Genomic DNA, 11,461 nt, shown 5'->3' with positions numbered 1-11,461 from the left:
GAGATCTGATTTCAAGAACTGTTTTATTTTCATTTAACTCCATACTGCCCGAAGGCAACAGAAAGATAAAACTTGACAGAAATTCCTCCTTTGTTCCTTGATTTTAGTTTTCCTGCTCTGGTTTCTAATACCATCATGGCTGATCAGAATGCTGCATGTCACAGAGTCAGAGAGATGTACAGCACGGAAACAGACCCTTCGGCCCAACTCATTCATACTGACCATAGAGTCAGAGAGATGTACAGCACTGAAACAGACCCTTCGGCCCAACTCATTCATACTGACCATAGAGTCAGAGAGATGTACAGCACAGAAACAGACCCTTCGGCCCAACTCATTCATACTGACCACAGAGACAGAGAGATGTACAGCACTGAAACAGACCCTTCGGCCCAACTCATTCATACTGACCACAGAGTCAGAGAGATGTACAGTACGGAAACAGACCCTTTGGCCCAACTCATTCATACTGACCATAGAGCCAGAGAGATGTACAGCACGGAAACAGACCCTTCGGCCCAACTCATTCATACTGACCACAGAGTCAGAGAGATGTATAGTACGGAAACAGACCCTTCGGCCCAACTCATTCATACTGACCACAGAGTCAGAGAGATGTACAGCACTGAAACAGACCCTTCGGCCCAACTCATTCATACTGACCACAGAGTCAGAGAGATGTACAGTACGGAAACAGACCCTTCGGCCCAACTCATTCATACTGACCACAGAGTCAGAGAGATGTACAGCACAGAAACAGACCCTTCGGCCCAACTCATTCATACTGACCACAGAGTCAGAGAGATGTACAGTACGGAAACAGACCCTTCGGCCCAACTCCTCCATACTGACCATAGAGTCAGAGAGACGTACTGCACGGAAACAGACCCTTCGGCCCATCCCCTCCATACTGACCATAGAGTCATAGAGATGTACAGCACTGAAACAGACCCTTCGGCCCAACTCATTCATACTAACCACAGAATCAGAGAGATGTACAGCACTGAAACAGACCCTTCGGCCCAACTCATTCATACTAACCACAGAATCAGAGAGATGTACAGCACGGAAACAGACCCTTCGGCCCAACGCATTCATACTAACCACAGAATCAGAGAGATGTACAGCACGGAAACAGACCCTTCGGCCCAACTCATTCATACTAACCACAGAATCAGAGTGATGTATAGCACAGAAACAGACCCTTCGGCCCAACCCGTCCATACTGACCATAGAGTCATAGAGCCGTAAAGCATGGAAACAGACCCTTCAGCCCAACCCATCCATACTGACCATAGAGTCAGAGAGATGACAGAACAAAAACAGACCCTTTGGCCCAACTCCTCCATACTGACCATAGTCATAGAGCTGTACAGCATGGAAACAGACCCTTCGGCCCAACTCGCCCATACTGACCATAGTCATAGAGATGGACAGCACAGGAACAGATCCTTCAGGCCATCCCATCCATGCCGACCAGATATCCCATCACAATCTAGTCCCATTTGCCAGCAGTTGGCCCATATCCCTCTAAACCCTTCCTATTCATATACCCATCCAGATGCCTTTTAAATGTTGTCATTGTACCAGCCTCGATCACTTCCTCTGGCAGCTCATTCCATACACGCACCACCCTCTGTGTGAAAAAGTTGCCCCTCAGGGCCCTTTTAAATCTTTCCGCTCTCACCTCGATCCTCTCCATTTCTATTCACCTTATCCACGCTCCTCATGGTTTTATAGATCTCAATAAGGTCACCCCTCAGCCTCCGACGCTCCAGGGAAAACAGCCCCAACCTGTTCAGCCTCTCCCCAAAGCTCAAATCCTCCAACCCTGGCAACAACCTTGTAAATCTTTTCAGAACCCTTAGTACAATCTCCAATGACTCCCCCATTTTAGAAACAAGTACACGACAACATAGTGCAGGCCCTTCGGCCCTCAATGTTCTGCCGACCTTTTATCCTACTCTAAGGTCAAACTAACCTGTATACCCTTCATCATCCATGTGCCAATCCAAGAGTCGCTTAAATGTCCTGAATATCCCTGACTCTACTCCCACTGCTGGCCGTGTGTTCCACACACCCACCACTGGCTGTGCGTTCCACACACCCACCACTCTTTGTGTAAAGAACCTACCTCTGAAATCTCCCCTAAATCTTCCTCCAATCACCTTAAAATTACATCCCCTTGTGATAGGTGGTGGGTATCTTTTTCCCTAGGGTGGGGGGCATTTCAAGACCAGGGGGCACATTTTTAAGGTGAGAGGAGAGAGAATTACAAAAGACACGAGGGGCAAATTTTGTTAGAAATTTTGTGGTTTGCGTGTGGAATGAGCTTCCTGAGGAAGTGGTGGATGTGGGGACAGTAACAACATTTGAATAAGGACATGAATAGGAAAGAGTTTGGAGGGAGATGGGCCAGGAGCAGGCAGGTGGGACTAGTTTAGTTTGGGGATTATGGTCAGCACGCACTGTTTCCATGCTGTAAGACTCTATGACCTCGTTTATCAAGTATCTATCTACATCTGCCTTCAAAGTATTTCAGTGTCCTTTCAGGAAGGCCATTCCAAAGTCCCATGTTCCCTGTGAGTAAAAAATTCATAGAATCCCTACAGTGTGGAAGCAGGGTATTCGGCCCATAAGGTGCACACTGACACTCTGAAGAGCGTTCCACCCAGATCCACCACAGCCCTGTAACCTTGCATTTCCCATTGCCAATCCACCCTAACCTGCACATCCCTGGGCACTATGGGACAATTTAGCATGGCTAATCCACCCTAGCCTGCACATCCCTGGGCACTATGGGACAATTTAGCACGGCCAAACCACCCTAACCTGCACAGGCGGCACGGTGGCACAGTGGTTAGCACTGCTGCCTCACAGCGCCAGAGACCAGGGTTCAATTCCCGCCTCAAGCGACTGTCAGTGTGGAGTTTGCACATTCTCCCCGTGTCAGCGTGGGTTTCCTCCGGGTGCTCCGGTTTCCTCCCACAGTCCAAAAATGTGCAGGTTAGGTGAATTGGCCATGCTAAATTGCCCATAGTGTTAGGTGCAGGGGTAAATGTAGGGGAATGGGTATGGGTGGGTGCGCTTCGGAGGGTCGGTGTGGACTTGTTGGGCCGAAGGGCCTGTTTCCACACTGTAAGTAATCTGTAAAATCCCTGGGCACTGTGGGACAATTTAGCATGGCCAATCCACCCTAACCTGCACATCTCTGGACACTATGGGACACTTTAGCATGGCCTATCCACCCTAATCTGCACATCTTTGGACTGTGGGAAGAAACCAGAGCACCTGGAGGAAACACCACACAGACACTGGGGAGAACGTGCACACTCCACGTGGACAGTTGCCTTAGGGTGGGACCAAACACATGTCTGCCTGCGACTCCGCTTTCAAGGAATGATGTACCTGCACCCCTTGGTCTCTGTTCGACAACAATCCCCAGGGCCCTACCACTAACTGTATAAGTCCTGCCCTTAACAAAATGCAGCACCTCACATTTATCCAAATTAAACTCCATCTGCCACTCCTCAGCCCAGGGGCCCATCTGATCGAGAGCCTGTTGTAGTCTTGGATACTGTTCTTTACTGTCCACATCCAGCTAAGCAAAACCCCATCAGCTCCTTATCTGTTTCAATTAAGTCACCTCTCACTCCTCTGAACTCCCAGTGACACAACCCAAGTTTATCAGGCCTTACCTCAGACCACAACTCAGCCCCATTCTACGATGACTCCCGTCGACGTTCACTGAACTGCCTCCAATGCATTCGTTCTGAAGGAGACCAATGCTTTACTCAGTCCTCCAGATGATAGCTGCTCACAATGGGATTGGCTCCATCCACCGTTGCTTTGCCTCCCTGCCTTCTCTCTCTCCCTATCTTATTGGCTGTCGAATCCCTCAATCCCTTGCCTCAGGCCACCTCCGGACGTGTCTATCCAATGGCCCACCTCCCGTCATCCAGTCATCTTAGGGTTCAGCACATGGTGAACGTTACAGTGGGCACAAGGTTAGCCCATCACCCCTCCCTCATTCTAGACTCACCAGCCATGCATCCAAGCACCAATTATTCAACATTGTTCCCAAATCACCCTCTCTCAAATAACCTCCTCAACGCCAAGTCAAGAGCAAAACCACATGTTGCGTCACACGGCCTGCTGTCAGCCCAGCAGTACAAACATTTCATCCATTAATGGTATCGTCAAGGCAGCTGTCTGACCTCGTGAGAATCTGGGCCAACTGTCGCCATTTATTTCTGTCTCCAAGTACAAATGTCAGCTCTTGGCCCCACACCTTCGGCTGCGTCAAGCTCCCCCGAAGATGACAGGGCATTCGTTGCATGGCTGAGGTGCAACGTCAACGCAGGTTTCGGGTCGGACCACACGTGCTCTTTGGGTTTCCAAGACGGAGCTGAGGTGGAGCAGGTCAAGAGGGTCAGGTTCCTGGGAGTGACAATCAGTCCTCGTCCACTCACGTCGATGCGACGGTCAAGAAAACGCAACAACGCCTCTCCTTCCTCAGGAGGCTAAGGAAATTCGGCATGCCCATAAGGACCCTCATCAAAGTTTACAAATACACCATCGACAGCATCCTATCTGGATGCATCACGGCAACTGCTCTGCCCAGGACCGTGAGAAACTCCAGGGAGCTGTGAACACAGCCCAGTTCCTCACACAAACCCAACCTTCCATCCACTGACTCCATCTACACTTCCCACTGCCTCGGGAAGGCAGCCGACAACATCAAAGACCCCTCCTACCCCGGTTATAATCTCTCCCATCCTCTTCCCTCAGGCAGGAGGGTCAAAAGCTCAAACACACGGACGGACAGCTCCTTCAGGGAGCTGTGAAAATGCACACCAAGGTTCCTCTGATCCTTTGCTCTTGCCAGACAAGGAATGATTTTATTTGGTTCATTGTGTGACACTCGCTTGGCTTAGGCTAACCGTTACCCAGCTGCCTCTTCAAATTTCGACCTGCCACTCAAACTGGGCATCGACAGAAAGCGCTCTGCAATTCCGTTTCCAAATAACTTAGCATTTCTTTATTGATGTGTTCAGATCTACAATGCAACTGATTTATTTTCCTTTGCTTCTTGTTTTCTGCTCAGCTTGTGAGAGCTGTAGAGTTGAGCGTCAAGAATCGTTTCCTCCCTTTTCTGAAGGTACCAGCTCTGAAAGCCCGAGAGTTCTCTTAACAGCATCGAGAGAGACTCTTTGGCTCATCGTGTCTTTGACCGTCGATTCTATTCCAATTTCCCCCCTCAATTCTAATCCCATTTCTCCCTCGATTCTAGTTCCCTTTCCCCCTCAAACCTAATCCCATTTCCCCCTTGTTTCTAATCCCATTTCCAGCGCCTGGCTCACAGCCTGACACATTGTGATGCTTTGAACGTTCATCCTAACAATCCGTACAATATCTTGAGGGCTCCTGTCTTTGATGAGCTTCTTAGGCAGTTTGCTCCGGAGAGACAAGACTCCCTGGATGGAAGGATTTGCCCTAATGGAGATATAGAGATGTACAGCATAGAAACAGACCCTTTGTTCATACCGACCAGATATCCTAACCAAATCTCATCCTATTTGCCAGCACTTGGCCCATATCCCTCTAAAGCCTTCCTATCCATGTCCCCATCCAGATGCCTTTTAAATGTTGTCATTATACCAGCCTCCACCATTTCCTCTGGCAGCTCATTCCACACACGCACCACCCTCTGTGTGAAAAAGTTGCCCCTTAGGTCCCTTTTAAATCTTTCCCCTCTCACCCTAAACTTATGCCCCTCCAGTTCTGGACTCCCCCACCCCAGGGAAAAGGCCTTGTCTATTTCCCCTATCCATGCCCCCTCATGATTTTATAAACCTCAACAAGGTCACCCCTCAGCCTCCGACGGTCCAAGGGAAACAGCCCCAGCCTATTCAGCCTCTCCCTGTAGCTCAAACCCTCCAACCCTGGCAATGTCCTGGTATCACAAGGAGCCGAGGCTTGGACATTCCCAGAAGGGGTACACATGTCTGTCCTGTGGACTGGAGGAGGCCATTCGCCCCTTTGCCTCCGTGACTGCATCTGGCTGCGGTCTCGTACATTCCACCCACCGCCCTGTTCCGGCAAAGAAACCTCCCTTGAAACGATTCGGAGTTGAGGGGCTGGGGGAAGGGGGAGGTGGGGAAGCAAGGAAGAAAGAGTGGTTTTATTTACTGGAAAAACACAGCCTTTTTATTGATCGCGAGCATCCCAGAGGATTGATAAATAATCGTCTGTCTCCTTGACTCGCTGATAAACGAGACTGTTTTAAAAAGTCCTTTATAGAGCTGACCTGGCTCACTCCAACTGGGATCCGGATTGATGGTTCTCAGCACATCCCCCACCCAGAGAATGCCGCCATGGTCCTGCTCCAGACCCCACAGCGATGGGGCTGATACTTGACGGCCACTATTGGCAATAAATGCTGGGCCCAGCCCTCATCCCGTGAATCAAAGAATCCCGACAGTGTGGAAGCAGCCCATTCAGCCCACACCGCCCCTCTGAAGGGCATCCCATTCAGACCCTATCATTTCCCACATCTAATCCACCCTACCCTGCACATCCCTGGGCACTATGGGACAATTTAGCACGGCCAATCCACCCTAACCTTCACATCCCAGGGCACTATGGGACAATTTGGCACGGCCAATCCACCCTAACCTGCACATCCCTGGGCACTATGGGACAATTGAGCATGGCCAATCTGCCCTAACCTACACATCCCTAGGCACTATGGGTAATTTGGCACGGCCAATCCACTCTAACCTGCAAAACCCTGGGCACTATGGGTCAATTTAGCAGATCCAATCCATCCAAAACTGCACATCCCTGGGCACTATTAGTAATTTAGCATGGTCAATCCACCTAACACACCAGCTCAGCAAGCAACCTTACAACCCGATCCAACAAAACTTATCCAAAATCGCGTCCCTTCCCAACTGCCTAAACCTCACCCTCTCTCCCACTTTCTGTTCCACCTTCTCTCTGTGTCTCTCTCCCTTCCTCCTCTTTTACAACATCCCTCGCTGTACAACCAGCCTCGCTTGAACGCTGATGAGTGGAACTTCAGTGCCAAACGGCACTTGCTGTGCCTCCCTCTCAGGTGTTATGTCATTGCAGTTCAGAACACGGGCTGCTTCGTCCCAGTGCTGTATAAAACCGCACCTCTGAACCTGAGGGGCATAGATGGAGGATTGGGAGGGACGTTGGAACACCTCCCTCCAGTAACCAGGGGCAGCGTAGAGGGAGCACAGTTTTAAGGTAAGCATGGGAGATTTGACACAGATTTGGAACAGGTGGGTAGGATAGTGAAGAAGGCGTTTGGTATGCTTGTCTTTATTGGTCAGAGTATTGAGTACAGGAATTGGGAGGTCACGTTTGCGACTGCACAGGACATTGGTTAGGCCACTGTTGGAATATTGCGTGCAATTCTGGTCTCCTTCCTATCAGAAAGATGTTTTTTTAGATTAGATTACATGACAGTGTAGAAACAGGCCCTTCGGCCCAACAAGTCCACACCGACCCGCCGAAGCGAAACCCACCCATACATTTACCCCTTACCTAACACTACGGGCAATTTAGCATGGCCAATTCACCTGACCCTGCACATCTTTTGGACTGTGGGTGGAAACCAGAGCACCCGGAGGAAACCCACGCAGACACGGGGAGAACGTGCAAACTCCACACAGTCAGTCGCCTGAGGCGGGAATTGAACCCGGGTCTCAGGCGCTGTGAGGCAGCAGTGCTAACCACTGTGCCACCGTGCCGCCCAAACTTGAAAGGGTTCAGAAAAGATTTACAAAGATGTTTCCAAAGTTGGAGCGTTTGAGCTCCAGAGAGAGGCTGAATAGGCTGGGGCTGTTTTCCTTGGAGCGTTGGAGGCTGAGGGGGGACCTTCTAGAGGTTTATAAAATCATGAGGGTCATGGACAGGGTAAACAGAGATCTTTTCCCTGGGGTGGGGGAGTCAAGAACTAGAAGGCTTAGGTTTAGGGTGAGAGGGGAAAGATATAAAATGGACCTGAGGGGCAACTTTTTCACGCAGAGGGTGGTATGTGTATGGGATGGGGACATGAATCGGAAGGGTTTAGAGGGATATGGGTCAAGTGCTGGGAAAGGGGACTTCAGATTTCATCCAAAATTCAACAGGGACACTGACAGTTGCTCAGCAATGCACAGACACGCTCAGATCAGGCGTACTACAGCTCCATTCCAGGATTTTCCCTTCCCGGAACAACGCTGGGAATCTTGCCTCCTAGAGGCCATTCTGGGTTTTCCTGCCAGACGATAAGGCCAGGAGGAGGCCTTTCAGCCCTCATTCGGAACTCAGTTCATCTCCTCCTATCCCTTCCTGAACACAAATGTGTGGTTTCTGGGTTAGATGCGCGACCTTGGGCCGCCTTACACTTTAGCGACGATCACACATGCCGATTCTGAGCTCACTCTCCCACCCACCTAACTCGTCCAGTGTTCACACGTCCCCCTCCCACCCACCCTCACCGCTCCTGAAAGTTCTCAGGCCCAGGAAACGGGAAGGGGTCCTCACCCGGAGAGGGTGGGAACCGCGATGCCGAACGTTTTCCGCAAGGAGTCGGACGCAGTTCGACGGGAATCGAATGATGACGGGGGTTGGGGAGAAAGTGGGCGACAGGGCAACTGATTCGGAGGGTCCTATTGAATGGGGCAGCAGGCTCGAGAGATCGAATGGCCTGCTCCTGTTTCCTGCGTTTCTCCCCTCGCAAACGTCGTGGGAAGTGGAGATCATTCAGCTCCCTCACCCCCTCCCCAAGCCTGTCCAGTTACTGAGTGGCTGGACAAATGGTGTAACAGGCCACCCGGCCTGTCTCTGACCTATACTATCCCAAAGGAGATTTGCTCAGCAAAAGAAAACATCCATCTATCCCAGTCAACACTCCGTCAAGCATCCATTGTCATTTTCCGAACATTATCCTAGACTTCGGACGCAGACCTATTCCTCAGTATCACTCCCTACCTGTCTTGAATTATCATATCGCCGAGTTCGTCCCCTCCCCGGCTAACAGATCCCTTTCCCCTGACCCCCTTTAGCACCGAGAAAGCTGCCACTCACTTTCTGAATTCCGGGGGATAATTCCCCTGATTGATTGACCTCACCTTGGAATTTGCAGAGATTCAATTTGATTGACTATTGTCACGTGTACCTGGGACAGTGAAAAGTTTTGTTCTGTGTGCAGATCATACTAACAATGTTACAGCTGCAGGGATGGTGGACAGAGAGAGAGATTAACATCAGATTTCAATTTGAGAGACCCATTCATGAGTCTGGTAACAGCAGAGAAGAAGCTGTTCTTGAACCTGTCGGTCCGTGTGTTTGAGCTTTTGTCCCTCCTGCCTGAGGGAAGAGGGTGGGAGAGATTATAACCGGGGTGGGAGGGATCTCTGATGATGTCGGCTGTCTTCCTGAGGCAGTGGGGTGTGTAGATGGAGTCGGTGGATGGAAGGTTGGTTTGTGTGAGGGACTGGGCTGTGTTCACAGCTCCCTGGAGTGTCTCACAGTCCTGGGCAGAGCAGTTACCGTGATGCATCAGGATAGGATGCTTTCTATGGTGCGTCTGTAAAAGATCTTTAAAATTACGGAGTCTCAACAGGGTGGATGTCTTGCCGACGAGATTGGAAAGTGAGGGCAATCGATTCGAGGAGGTTAAACTGAGGTCTGCAGATGCTGGAGACCAGAGTCGAGAGAGAGTGTGTGGTGCTGGAAAAACACAGCGGGCCAGGCAGCATCCGAGGAGCAGGAGAATCGACGTTTCGGGCAAAAGCCCTTCATCAGGCAATCGGTTTGAGGATGCTTCCTTAACTGCATCAATGAAACTGGGTAAGAGTCCCTGGGGACGTGCTGAATTTCCTGATGAGTTGGAGATGCTGGGGTTGGACTGGGGGTGGACAAAGTTAAAAATCACACAACGCCAGGTTATAGTCCACCCGGTTTATTTGGAGGCATTATCTTTCGGAGCGCTGCTCCTTCATCGGGTGGTTGTGGAGAACCATCTGATGAAGGAGCAGCGTTCCAAAGGCTAGTGCTTCCAAATAAACCTGTCGGACTATAACCCGGCATTATATGGTTTTCTTAACTGAATTTCCTTAGCTTCCTGAGCAAGTACAGGTGTGCGCCTTCTTGACTGTGATTAGGTGAGATACCCGACAGTGTGGAAACAGGCCATACAGCCCAACAAGTCCACACTGACCCTCCGAAGAGTAACACACCAGACCTATTTCCCTCTGACTAATGCACCTAACACTACGGGACAATTTAGCACGGCCATTCCACCCTAACCTGCACATCCCTGGACTCTATGGGACAATTTACAACGGCCAATCCACCCTAACCTACACGTCCCTGGGCACTATGGGACAATTTACAACGGCCAATCCACCCTAACCTACATGTCCCTGGGCACTATGGGACAATTTAGCACGGCCAGTCCACCCTAACCTGCACATCCCTGGACACTATGAGACAATTTAGCACGGCCAATCCACCCTAACCTGCACATCCCTGGGCACTATGGGACATTTTAGCACGGCCAATCCACCCTAACCTGCACATCCCTGGACACTATGGGACAATTTACAACGGCCAATCCACCCTAACCTGCAAGTAAGGGGGGAGGTGTGGGTACTTCTCTCCAAGGCCCCAAGGGATCCTTCCATACCCGCCACAAATTCACCTGCACCTCCACACACATCATTTATTGCATCCGCTGCACCCGATATGGCCTCCTCTATATTGGGGATACAGGCCGCTTACTTGCGGAACGTTTCAGAGAACACCTCTGGGACACCCGGACCAACCAACCCAACCACCCCGTGGCTCAACACTTCAACTCCCCCTCCCACTCCACCAAGGACATGCAGGTCATTGGACTCCTCTATAGCCAGACCATAGCAACACGATGGTTGGAGGAAGAGCGCCTCATCTTCCGCCTAGGAACCCTCCAACCACAAGGGATGAACTCAGATTTCTCCCGTTTCCTCATTTCCCCTCCCCCCACCTTGTCTCAGTCAAATCCCTCGAACTCAGCACCGCCTTTCTAGCCTGCAATCTTCTTCCTGCCCTCTCCGGCCCCACCCCGACTCCGGCCTATCACCCTCACCTTGACCTCCTTCCACCTATCACATTTCCAACGCCCCTCCCCCAAGTCCCTCCTCCCTACCTTTTATCTTAGCCTGCTGGACACACTTTCCTCATTCCTGAAGAAGGGCTCATGCCCGAAACGTCGATTCTCCTGCTCCTTGGATGCTGCCTGACCTGCTGCGCTTTTCCAGCAACACATTTTCAGCTCCACTTGTGGGTGGGGCTGGTCTGGTGGATCTCATAGAGTAGGGGTTCCCCGATTGGGGCTGTTACCCTGGTCCAATCAGGGAGCCTTGGCTGACTGATATAACCAGGAGTGTCCAGGGTTCTG

The sequence above is a fragment of the Chiloscyllium plagiosum genome, chromosome 45 (genome assembly GCF_004010195.1).
Source record: "Chiloscyllium plagiosum isolate BGI_BamShark_2017 chromosome 45, ASM401019v2, whole genome shotgun sequence".
Lineage (NCBI taxonomy): Eukaryota > Metazoa > Chordata > Chondrichthyes > Orectolobiformes > Hemiscylliidae > Chiloscyllium > Chiloscyllium plagiosum.
This window is presented reverse-complemented; position numbering follows the sequence as displayed.